Source organism: Protopterus annectens, chromosome 9.part0 (genome assembly GCF_019279795.1).
Source record: "Protopterus annectens isolate FY-2018-M chromosome 9.part0, PAN1.0, whole genome shotgun sequence".
Classification (NCBI taxonomy): domain Eukaryota; kingdom Metazoa; phylum Chordata; order Ceratodontiformes; family Protopteridae; genus Protopterus; species Protopterus annectens.
In genome coordinates, this window is record NC_056743.1 from 380,113,312 (window position 1) to 380,126,217 (window position 12,906).

General features: G+C 46.0%; 1 protein-coding gene across 3 annotated transcripts in view; it reads left to right on the forward strand.

Annotated features, from left to right (window-relative positions):
- The window catches only part of PDLIM2 (PDZ and LIM domain 2), a 3,176,635-nt gene that overhangs the window by 286,215 nt on the left and 2,877,514 nt on the right, over positions 1-12,906 (forward strand). The gene's annotated exons all lie outside the window — the stretch shown is intronic.

Consider the following 12,906-nt stretch of genomic DNA (forward strand, 5'->3'; position numbering starts at 1 on the left):
TGAGGAATCTAAAATATTAATAATATCAGGGAAGATGATGGCTGATATGTTTACCTGTATCTCGGAAGCAATCACGCTTCACTTGTTTTGTCAAATGGGCCTTATGCTTAGTCACGCTTCACTTGTTTTGTCAAATGGGCCTTATGCTTTTTCCTGTAGTATAAGGTTATTATGAATTCTGGGTTCATTAGGTATTTTATTTTGTGAGGTAGAGGCCATTTTAAAGAATGCTCCTTCTGTGCAGGCTAAGGTGAAATTAGGTGTTACTATGTGGCAGCATGACGCCTTAAGTCATGGTGTGAGTTATGAACTGTGACGATATTTTAAGAAACTTAAAACTGTTTTGTAATTTAAAGATCAATATGTTGAGCAGAAAGATGGCTTTAACTGTGATTGATAACCAGTCATTTAAAGTTCTATAATTATGTTCGTTAGTGTTAGATATATGAATAAATCAGAGCATTTTGCTTTTACTACTTTGTGTAACACACTAGTATTGTATGGAGAAAGAGGGGACAATACTAAACCATGCATAGTCTAGTCTGGGTAGTGACATTCATTGCAGTAACTTTTCTTGTTTCAGTGCTGAGAAGATATCCTATTAATGGCCGAATTTCAGTTGGTTTAACACTTTGAGTAGAGCTCAGCATGTACATTGAAAGAAAGATTTTGGTTTAATTATGTAATAAGGTATTTTTGCTGTGGAGTATATGATCTGGAATTACCAGTAAGGTCCTTAGTAACAAGTGGGGTGATGCGTTTGATCTTTTGATTTTACAAAATAAAATGATTGCAGATTTTTGTGGATTAGTAAGCAAGTTATTTTACATGATAGTTCCAAATAGTGGCAAATTCTTCTTGTAATTGATTTTTAATGTATTTTGCTTTTTTTTTTTAAGTTTTTTTTTCTAGTAACCTCATCATATACATACAGAGTGCAGGAGATGTGTGTCAATCCTAAGTTAGTCTGAAATGTAAGGAGTTGTGAGCCAAGCATAGATATTTGTGGCACACATTTGTAGTACTGCCAGCATCTTATGGTGCGGTAGCATTTAGAATCATGTAGGTTATGTTCCATAGATAGTTCCTGAACCGTGAAACTACATCTTCTTAAAGTCCACAGTCCGCTAAGGGAATTGTGTGTGCGCTAAAGACATGTTTAAGGTCCACGGGTATTACAAGTGTACACCTGCCGTTGTCCTTATTTTTTAGATTTGATTAGCCAAGTAGTAAACAGCAGTAATTGTGCTATATCTGTGTCTAAAGCCATGCGTTTTATTTATTACAAGTGCTCCTTGTTTATTTGCATTTCTTTGAGTGAGGTCATAATCATTTTTTCCTTAAGATATTGGTAAGTGTGTGTGTGTGAGCATGTATGCTGTTGGTCTGTAATGTGCTGCATGTGTGATTACTTGTGGCATGTTTGAAGCTCAGAGGGTTAATTTCAGGAGTAATGGCCAAATTAAAACAGAGTTAGCTGCCTGGTAAGTATTGAACTTCCTAACTGCAAATGTTTGGGATGTAATAAATGTTTAAGAGGGCTGTAGTTGAATTCTGTTTTCCTGTTAGCTTCATTGTCCATTTACTGTAGGGACCTTTCTAATCGACATTTAAGTCATGTAGAAAGTCCAAAAAAAAAACACAAATCAAGGTGTAGTGAGTAACTCCAAGTAAATCCAAACGAAACCCGCAGGCAAAGGCAAAGGCAGTAATCAGGCTCTTCTTGAAACAAAGTTTTTATTCAGTGTAAGCGCTTTCGTAATGTAAACCATTATTTCTTCAGACACACAAAAAATATTAAAATACCAATTTTTTAGAAAACTTTTATATGTTTCTTATATGTTCCATTTTATGGATAACAATTTTCTAGGTGGTAATGTGTATATTCATGTACGTAATTAGTTTATGCAACCAGTTAGGTGTTTTTGTATAACTAGTTAGGTGCTTCTGTATGTCTGCATATTTTTTATATGTTTGGGTTCCTTTAAATAATAAATTACTTTACATTTTGGAGGGACTTTTGTGCAGTTTTATTTGATGCGCTTCAATGACTTTGCATATAAAGGTTTGGTATTTTATATTTTTTATGTGTCTGAAGAAGTAATGATTTACATTACGTAAGCGCTTAATCTGAATAAAGACTGTTTTGTTTCAAGAAGAGCCTGATTATTGCCTTTGCCTTTGCCTGTGGGTTTCGTTTGGATTTAAGTCATGTAGAGTAATCAGTTTATGTTGCATACAATGTGCTGATAGGGCTTGCAGTTTCTTGTAGTAGCCTGACTAAAGGCTAGAGGGAGGGATGTATAAACTGTGGAAAGTTTTTCTGAGTGCCCTCCTAAAGTAGATTAGAAAATGACTTGGATCAGTATCAGAGCGAGAGAACTACTTTTGGCTACTAGTACAGGATTAAGTTAAGATGTATTGCTTACTAACGTAAGAACTCCACCAGTATGATAAGTGGGTCTGTTGTCCATAAATATTAGATCTGAAGTAGGGACTTCATTTGTCAGCAACCTTTGGGTCTTGGATCCGACATCTTATTTTACAGCTTATGGATCCGAGCTCCTAGCTCCTCCCCTTACCCATAATCCCCTGCCAACCCTGATTGACCTCAGATCTAGTTTGCCGCTCTTAGAAGAGACAGCTGGATTTCAGAGTTCCTGGTGACTTATCAGATAAGTCTTCAAAAAACTTGTCAAAACAGAAAATTTTTTGATTTACTTAAACAGTGTGTGTGTTTAGGATCCCTTTTTGTTAATTTTATTAATTTTTAGTGTAATTCCTCCCCTCGCTGATTCATAGAGTGTGTGTGTGTTGCTTGTGTTTTTGGGGCCTGGTGTGTTTGTGTAGTTACTTTATTCTTTTTCTAATGTTGGAGGCCCCAAAACTCATTTTTTCTAAGTGCACCGAGTGTGGCCAAAAGCTTTCACCGGCGGATGGCCACACTCAGTGTGTTCGGTGCCCTGGGGTTGAACACCTGTCCTTGTGGTGTTCCATTTGCGCAGCGTTCAACCCCAGGGCACTGAAAGAGCGGAGGTCGAAGTTGGTTCTAGCGGGACTTTTGCCCCCGGATCCGGCTTCGGCCACCGGTACTCCCGTGGCTCCTCCTCAGTCCTTGGTGGTAGCCACTTCTGCCCCCCTTCCCCCGGTCGGGACTCAAACTCCCACTAAGATGCCGGAGGAAAGGGAGGCCAGGAGGGAGAAAAGGAGGGAGAAGCACCACAAGCGGCGGGATGAGGCCTCCGCTTCGGCCCCCCCCCCAGCTAAGCGGGCTTCTCCCTCCACGGCTTCCAGGTCCCCTCCTCCTCGGATCCGAACCCCTTGCTTTTCCCCGGGACTCAAGGAGGAGGAGACCCGATCTCCATCTAGGTCATCAAGGTGGCATTCCCGGCCCGCCTTGGTGGCCTCATCGAGATCTACTTATAGTCTTTCTGATGCAGACTTGGACCGGATGATGAGAAGGTTCATCCAGGCCCAGCTGCAGATGGGAGTGCTCTTGCCTCCCCCCCCTTTGGGGGGGGGGAGCTCGACACCTTTTTTTGCCCCGATAACTCCTTCTCCGACCCGCTTCCCGGGTTCGGAGTGCTCGGAGCCGGGCAGCGTTGGAGCCGGGGGTGGGTCGGCGCCGACAGTACTGGGTGCTTCAGATCCGACCCTGCCCTCAAGTCTGTCGGATCCTTCGTCGGATCCGACCTCTCGGAGCCGTGGAGCGAGCTTCAGATCCGTGGGATTCAGTGTGCCTTCGGCTCCGTCCAGGTCGGAGCACACGGGTCCTTCGGATCCGGTGGCCTCGGCACCGGTTCCGATCCCTTCATCGGATCCGAGTGGGAGCCGGCTTTCGGATCCCAGGGAGAGCGTCTCCCCCTCAGCCTTCGATGTAGTGGAGAGGGCTCTTTTGAGCGCATCCGGACCCCCGGTCCTTGCATCGGCTCCACCCTGCACTCCCTCTCTGCTGGGTCAGGCTTCCATCACCCGGCCACAGGGACAGCCTGCTTCGATGTCCCAGGTTGTTCCACTGGAACAGGATATTGCTGGTGAGACCTCCTCGGACAGTCCCCCCGAGGAAGTGCCTTGCAAGCATAAGTGTAAGAGGAGACACGTGGACTCCCCAGAATCCTTAACAGAGGACACGGACTTGGATGAAGGGGAAGGCTCCCCAAGGTCACCCCCCGAGGATGTCTCCTTTGGAGATATCATGGAACTGCTCAGGATTGGGGGGAGGTGGTCTGCCCCCAAGGCTTCCTCCGACGAGTCCGTGTTCCTGGAGGCATTCGAAGCAGGCCCGTCTACCTCTTGGGTGTCCCCTTCGGCCAACCCCCTGGGGAACCTTATCACCACCAGGGCGTGGAAGGAGCCGGACACTGTGGAGCCAGTCCCCAAACGCCCGGATAGAATTTTGAGTCCCCCTGCAGACCGGTCCCATTGGAGCAAGTGTCCCCCCGTAGATGCCATGTTGATGGCGGCAGCCACCAAGAGAGAATTTAACTCATGAGAGCCTCTCGGTCCATCCACCGAGCAAGGAGTCCCGCTCGATGGATCACCTCGGGAAGCGGGTATTTAGTTCAGCAACCTTCTCAGTAAGGTCCCTGAACTACATGGCACATGTCATCAGGATGCAGTGAGATCTTATCAAAGAATATGCTGTCCCCCCCCCCAGAGTCCATGTCGGCGGAGGACAAGCAGTTGTACTCCACTCGTATGGCCACTCTAAGATCTGTTTCAAATACCTCTATGCAGCGTTTGTCCCACGCCACAGAGGGAACCGCTAGAGCCAGCGGAGCGCATCTAGTCATGAGACGTCAGGCCTGGCTCCGACATTGTGACTTCGCGGAGCCCTTTAAGGCGTCCTTTGCAAATGCCCCCTTTGATGGTTCTGCCTCGTTTGGCAAGACCGTTCGCAAGACACTTGTGCAGAGCGAAAAGGATGGGAAGACGTTGTCTGCCATCGGAGACCGCTTCTCTGCTCCCCAGAGGTCCTTATCCAAGAACCAAAAGGGACAGAAGAAGATGTGGTTCCGGAAATCGCAACATTCCCATCCTGCTCCAGACAGCCAGTCCTTCCGTGGCAGAGGAGGACAGGGAGGACGCCGCCCTAGAGGCAGAGGGGCCCCGAGAAATTTTGGGTCCAGAGAAACCTTCTCTGATCGGCCCATGCAGCAGCCCTGAGGGGTTGCCCGACTTCTCCAGTCTGGAGGCGCTTCTCGAAGCACCTGGTGGCTTGGGAGTCCATTACGTCAGATCGCTGGGTGCTTCGTATCATATCCAGAGGTTACAAAATTCCACTGCACCATGTCCCCAGACTCGAAAACCTCCCCGATGTACCAGAGGGAGGCGGCAGCTGCAGAAATTCAGCAACTGCTAGAAAAAAGAGCCATCCAGCCCTTCCCCCCCAGATCAACTCAGATTAGGGTTTTACTCCAGGTTCTTTCTGGTGCCAAAAAAGAAGGGGGACTTGAGACCGATTCTCGACCTTTCACTCTTGAACCTGTCAGTAACCAAAGAAAAATTCCAGATGGTCACCCTTCAATCCATTCTCCCCCTCTTGCGGGAGAGCGACTGGATGTGCTCAATAGACCTCAAGGATGCGTACTACCACATTTTAATGGACAGACGATCCAGGAGGTTTCTCTGCTTCCGGCTGGGAGCCAGTCACTATCAGTTCAGGTTCCTTCCCTTTGGTCTCACAACAGCCACCAGGGTGTTTACCAGAGTGTTAGCAGTGATAGCGGCCCACCTGAGACTCCAGGGAATGCAGGTCTTCCCGTACCTGGACGACTGGCTCCTGTCCGCCCCAACAAGGCATCTACTCTGCGCAGCCAGAAATCACTTTCTCCGGCTAGCGCCCCATCTAGGCATTACGATCAACATGGACAAATCCTCCCTTGCTCCAACACAAGTGATAGATTTCATAGGGGACAAACTAGATATGAGAAGTCTGCGAGCGTTCCTCACTTCGGAGCGACTTCAAAACCTGAGACTTCATGTGCGGGCCATCCTCCAATCAAAAGCCCCGCCGACGGAATTGGTCCTGTGGGTGCTAGGCTGCATGGCAGCAGCAATAACTCTTCTTCCATGTGCTCGTCTGAATATGAGGGTGCTACAGTGGACCCTTTTAGTCCAATGGTCCTTTCAGTTTCTCCCCCTCAGCCCCTCAGTCACCCTATCTCACTCAGCAGGGCTTGCAGGAGGGCCCTCTTATGGTGGCTCCAGTCCCCGGACCTCCATACGGGACGACCCTTCTGCATGCTGCCTCCCCTCGCCACGGTGACCACGGACGCCTTTCACCTCGGGTGGGGGGGGGCATTGCTCAGGCAGAACGGTCCAAGCATGTGGAACGACACAGAGACCTCCTTGCATATCAACGTTCTGGAGATGAGGGCGGTGCGCTTAGCGTTGCAAGCACTTCAGAACCTTCTCCCCGTAGGAACTATTGCGATAGAGACGGACAACATGTCAGTTGTCTGGTACATCAACATGTCGCAAGGCCATGAGGGTGTGGGAATGGGCGATCTCCACCAACCGCTTCCTTATCGCATCGCACATTCTGGGACTGTCCAACATTCTGTCGGACAAGCTCAGCCGCACTATTCTTTCCCCTTACGAGTGGTCTCTCAATTCCCAGGTAGCGAAGCGGATTTTTGCCTAATGGGGGCAACCCTGCTGCGATCTTTTTGCCACTCCCTCAAACACGAAATGCCCCAGCTTCTTCGCTCTGATTCCCCCCTTCGGGGAAACCCCGAGAGATGCTCTAGTGCATGCTTGGCCTCCCGGTCTACTTTATGCCTATCCTCCTCTACCCCTGATGCTGAAACTTATACAGAAAGCCTCCCGGTTGGGGAACAGAATGATCCTCATTGCCCCATTCTGGCCTCGTCAAACTTGGTTCCCTTACCTGTGGTCTCATCTGGTGAATCCTCCCTGGATTCTACATCCCATTCCGGATCTAATATCCCATCCCTTAGGTCTACCGACCCCAAATCTGGACAACCTGAAGCTGACAGCTTGGCTGCTCCAGTTCCACTCTTAGTCAGGACTCCCAGCATCTCTTCACCAGTTAAAGCCATCTTGGTGGCAGCACATAAACCTTCCACTAGAAAAGTCTGTTGCAGTAAATGGAAGCGTTTTTCCATCTGGGCGGAACACCATAACATAGATCCCTTCACATCTTTGTTGCCGTCTGTCTTGGATTTCCTCACCGGACTTTTTCAATGGGGAGTTAGCTGTTCTACGGTCAAGGTTCAATTGGCAGCCATTTCTCATTACCATGTGGGACACGAGACAGGTCCCTTGATGACTGCGAAATTATGTAAAACCATCCTCGAGGGTACTTTCCTGCTCAGGCCTCCTGTCAAGGAAGCTGTACCCCCTTGGGATCTATCTTTAGTCCTTCAAGCCTTGACTGCCCCTCCCTTTGAACCAGCTGCCTCGGCTGAACTTAAATACCTTTCCTGGAAAATGGCATTCATTGTTGCCATCACTTCAGCGAAAAGAGTTTCCGAACTTCAGGCCCTTTGTGCAAAACCTCCCTGCTTGATTTTTCATCAGGATAGAGTGTACCTCAGGACCAATCCCTCCTTTCTTCCTAAGGTGGCCTCAGAAACCAATATCAATCAGTCCATTAACCTGCCAGTTTTCTTCTCTAAGTACCAGAATAAAGGAGAATACAAGCTGCATTCCTTAGACGTGCACAGACAACTGCGCTTCTACATTCATAGGACTGCTGGTCACAGACAATCCGATCAGTTGTTCATTTCCTTTGCCAGATTCAATATGGGTAAAGCTATTTCTAAGGTCACCTTATCACGATGGATTTCACAGTGCATTCTTCTGGCCTATGAAACTTCGGGGAGGCTCGTACCTCAGGGAGTACGGGCGCATTCTACTCACTCCATATCTACCTCTGCTGCCTTTAGATCTATAGTATCTTTGGATGATATTTGGTCTGCAGCCACTTGGGCCTCATCTCATACCTTTATCAACCATTATAAGCTGGACGTTATTTCCAGAGGGAGAGCATCCTTTGGCTCCGCATTGCTCCGGAACATCCTTCCATGATGGCCGCCCAAGATTTAGGTAGCTGGGGACTCTGTCCCAAAGGTTGCTGACAAATGAAGTCCCTACTTCAGATTAAGAAGTTATGTACTCACCATAACATTCCATCTGAGTAGGTGACTTCATTTGTCTGCATCCATCCCCCCCGCCTTCCCCCTGGCCTTCAGAAGTCAATTCTTGAATGTCCTTTCTTAGTCCCTTTCGGGACACTTTTGGTCTGAGATTTGGTATAAGGGCAAACTTGATCTGAGGTCAATCAGGGTTGGCAGGGGATTGTGGGTAAGGGGAGGAGCTAGGAGCTCGGATCCATAAGCTGTAAAATAAGTTGCCGGCTCGGATCCGAAGTCGGATCCAAGACCCAAAGGTTTCAGACAAATGAAGTCACCTACTCAGATGGAACGTTATGGTGAGTACATAACTTCTTATTACGACTGGATATTGTGAGGGTACGACCACAAAGTATCTTTTAAACCAAAGATCAGATATACTGTTTGTGTTGAGTATGTCAGACTTCACTTTTAGCCGATTAGTTGTTACTGATGCGCATGTTCTAGCAGGTGATCTTAAATCCTTATTGTAGCTCTCCATTTGTATGGTTGGTTGTGTAGCACCTGGTTTTAGTAGAATGTCACCCCTCTTTATTATTGTTATTGCACATTTTATTAAAGTAAGTGCCCATCTGTAAGTGTTAAATGCAGTTGGTTTTGAATTTCTAAGTATGATTAGTTTTGTATTCATAGTGAAGAGCTTTTTATTGGTGTGCAGCTCAGCCGAGGTAATAGACTGCAGCAAATGACATGAGGGCTGTTCAGGGTAGGTATAATTTTGTTTGTTTATTTATTTATTTATTTATTTGACATTTGTTTATCAGGAAAGTCTGACTGGGTTAATATCCCATTTCCCGTGGAGGCCCAGGTAGAAAAGGTCCACATTGGCATAATATGATTACAGTTAAATAAAATTATTATAAAGCGTAATACAGAAGAATGATATATAAACTAAGAAAAAAATCAGCTTTAGTTCATAAAGTGTGAGCCTGTACATACATAGTGTATATATTTGGACAGTTATACAAGTTGAAAAAACATTGTCAATAGAAAAGGTATTCACAAGCTGCAGTTCATAGAGATGACATTAATCATCAATTAAGTACTCTCTGGAACAGAATTGACCGGCAGTACAGCGTAGGCAAAAATATATTTGATGTCTGTCTTAGAAATTAATTTTAATAATTCCTTCTGTCTGAAGGTAGTCAAAGTATTCTGGTGGTGGAAGGAGGAAGGGACTAGTTTAGCCTGGGGTAGTGCAGAAGCAGAGCCATGTTTTATTTAAGTAATTGTTTAGTAGTAGTTTGAAGTTTGTACAGGTTAGAGGTAGATCTGATTTGCGGAAGGATAGAATTACATTTTGAGAGATAGGGACTTTGGCCAGAGGATTTGTGGGGTTTATATATGCTGAGACGATGTTACTCATTAGATCAAGGTAGTCTATTAGGATGACTGGAATGGAGAATATGAGTAAAGGGAGGGTGGATGTAGTTATTGTTGGCCTGTAATTTGAAGGGGGAGTTGTCTTTAGTGCACATATTGTGACTGCTTGTTAAAGTAGCTTTAGGTTTTACTGAGTTAAGTGAGTGTAGGGCTATTGCAGTGTATCGTCAAAAGCATCGGCAAATTATTGAAAAAAAAAGAAAAAATACGTCATATGGCTGTGTGGTGCAGTGAGGGATAAAGTCCTAACTGTAACCCAGATGATCCAGGACTGATAAGTAACCTGGGTACTGGAGGGAGCAGCTGAACTTTCATTGTATGTATGTGTGTGTGTGTGTTGGGGAGGAAGCAGTCTGCTGTTATATGGACATCCAGCAAAGATAGCTGTAGCACCAGATACACCACCAATCAGGTTGTTAGGATGCTATACCCATGACTGGACATGGGCGAAAGCATATGCATGTTTTATTGGGCTGGAATTTTAAGGTTCATGGGCACGCCAAGGGAGTGGGTACTAGGGATGAAAACCTCTAAAATCACTGCTGGATGTTGGCCATGACAATTCACTCTCCATCTCCATGTGTAAGAGCATCAGGGAATAAAAAGAGGATAAAATGCTCTTATGGAGGAAGGAGACAGATGGCTGATAGAGTACAGTAGAAAAAGATACAGGCTGGATTCTTAGACTTAAAGCTGACTATGCATTGCAGATTAGCTTTGAATGGAGGCAACTCACGTAGTATGGGGTATTCTAAGGGACAGTATGTTTGTGCAAGGGTCAGGATTAGAGTGGTATGCAACACATGCTTAACAGCATGTGTATAACAGCATGGAAATGAGGAAACGTATGCTTATTAGTCATGCAGGTTTTGCAAGTGACACCCAAAATGGCTCACACTGATTAAAAACTTGTAAGATAGGTATTGTGTGCCACAGCATGTCCTTATTTTGAACAGTGAGATTTGTGGTGTACATGATGGGAGCGATGCTAGGAGTAATAGAAGCAGTAGTGCAACAATGAATTTTGTAGCTGTTGTCACAGCTAGTGCCTTCAGTGTTGCATACACAGCCACTGTGGACAGGGGATTAGCCATGCCCTCTGCTGCCATTGGGGTCAATTCAGTGGACAAGGGAAAGCCATTCTTGTAGCTTTTGGCAGAACGGACAGGGAAAGTACCCCTGATTAGCCAGAATGTTGTGCCCAACCCTGGGGAAGCTGTTGCTGCCATCATTGTCAAAAAAGTGGTACAGACAGCACCTGACATTTAGCTCAGAGATCAGAAGATTGTGGACCAGGAGACCATAAAGGACCTAGTTGAACTGTGTTGCCCACAAGTGGAATAGAGGGGGATGGATGAGTATACTGTACAATACTCATGTATTTGTTTCCCTAATGATTCCCCAGGAAAGCAGATGAGAGAACCAGCACCTTGCAGGCATGTTATGATATTGCCCATTTCCTTCAGGTCATAGGACCCCTAGACTGCACACATGTCACCATCATACCCTCACCTTTTCAAGAAGGTCTCTAATGCATCAGCAGGAAGGGTTTTCACTCCCTGAACTGCCAGGTAGTCAGTAATGCCCAGGACGTTGTTTACAATGCATCTGTGTACCATCCAAGCAGTTAACATGGTTCACACATTTTGCACATGTCCAGCACATGTTGGACCAGTATCCCACATGGTCATTTGATTGATAGGTTCACACACATACTAGATAAACAACTTGGATCTGTGGATGCGAAACAGAAAATTTCCTCCCATACTGCCCCCTGTACTACTTATGGACAGATGCAGCTCCTAAATGCTTTATCCTTTGCATGGGCCCCTCAAATTATCTATGGTATAATGCCAGTTATTTTTATTAAAGGTAGTATATAAACCTGATGTTGTCCTTTTCATTCTTCCTCAAGGTATGGGTTTGGATCCGATCTTCGGATCCGACTCGAACGCATATACCAGACTTTGCTTCCAACTCTCAGGCTCTTCCCTCTGTCTGTAATGCCTTACTCCATCCCCATTGCCTCAGATCTCATTTGCCGCCATCGAGAACATAGGTTCATAGGTGTGTACTAGGCTAATGGCCCTGGAGCCTATATAAGCCTAGCCCAAGAAGATTACCTGGCACCATGCCGCCCAAAGTTAGTTCCCAGTGCCCCTGTCAAGCAAGGCCACAGACGTGATCCCTGGGGTGAACTTCTTATTGCCCATCCACTCATCAAGATTTCTCTTAAAGAAGGCCAGTGAAGTGCTCTGCTTGACATGAATGGAAAGTTTGTTCCAGAGCATGGGAAGTCTCTGGGTTAGGAATCTGTCCCTCCAGCATGTTCTGTTTATTGTAGTAATGAGGTTTAGGAGCGTGTGGCATGGAAGGATTGGGATTTCTTTAGGTGTAGCATATCTAGCAGCTCTGGGTCAGACATGGCTTTGTAGGTCAAGCAGAGATCGCCTCTAAGTAGGTGATAAGAGATAGAGTACATCTGGAGTCTGTCCGTATAGGGCATGTGTCTAAGGCCTAAGATCCTCTTAGTGAGGTATTTTTGTGGCCTTTCCAGTTGTTGTAGGTGTCTAGTGAGGTACATACCAAATGGGGTGTTGTATTCTATAATAGGTCTAATGAGGGATGAGTAGAGAGGGATTATGACCTCTTTCTTCCTGGATGAGAAACCTTTTGTAATGAGATGTGCCACATAGAAGTACTTTTTGACTACAACTGGCAATATGATTATCAAAGTAGAGGTTGCCGTCAACCTGTGTCCCCAGGTCTCTTATCACACCTTCGGTGTTTAGTGGACTACCGCCTGTGTGGTTGTTCATGGGCACTGAATTTTTACCAAAAGGAATTACAATGCACTTTTTGGCATTGAGCTTAAGGCCATGGTTCTGGCACCAGTCATTGGTATCAGTGAGGCCTTTTTGTAGAATGTGTACATCAGTTGGAGAATCAGTAATGGCTCCCTGTTTCCAATCATCTGTGAACTGTGAACTTGGTCAACCAGAGTCCCTTTGTGTTGGCTTGAACTTCAGAGAAGTAGATGCCAAACAGGAGAGGACCTAGAACCGGTCCCTGTGGGACACCACTTGTAACAGATTTTGAGTCCACTGCTTTCACAGTGTGGGTTCTATCAGTGAGCCAGTTGGCAACCCATCTTATGACATAGGGGTTTATGCCTAGTTTAGTGAGTCTATCTATGATTCCTGAGTGAGGGATTTTGTTGAAGGTCTTGGCAAGATCTAGGTAGGCTGTGTGAACTACCTTGCCCTCATCCACAGCTCTGGTGACAGACTCGAAGAGGTCTATCAGGTTGAGCAGGCATGATCTATCTCTCACAAACCCAAACTGCATGGGGTCCAGAGTTTGG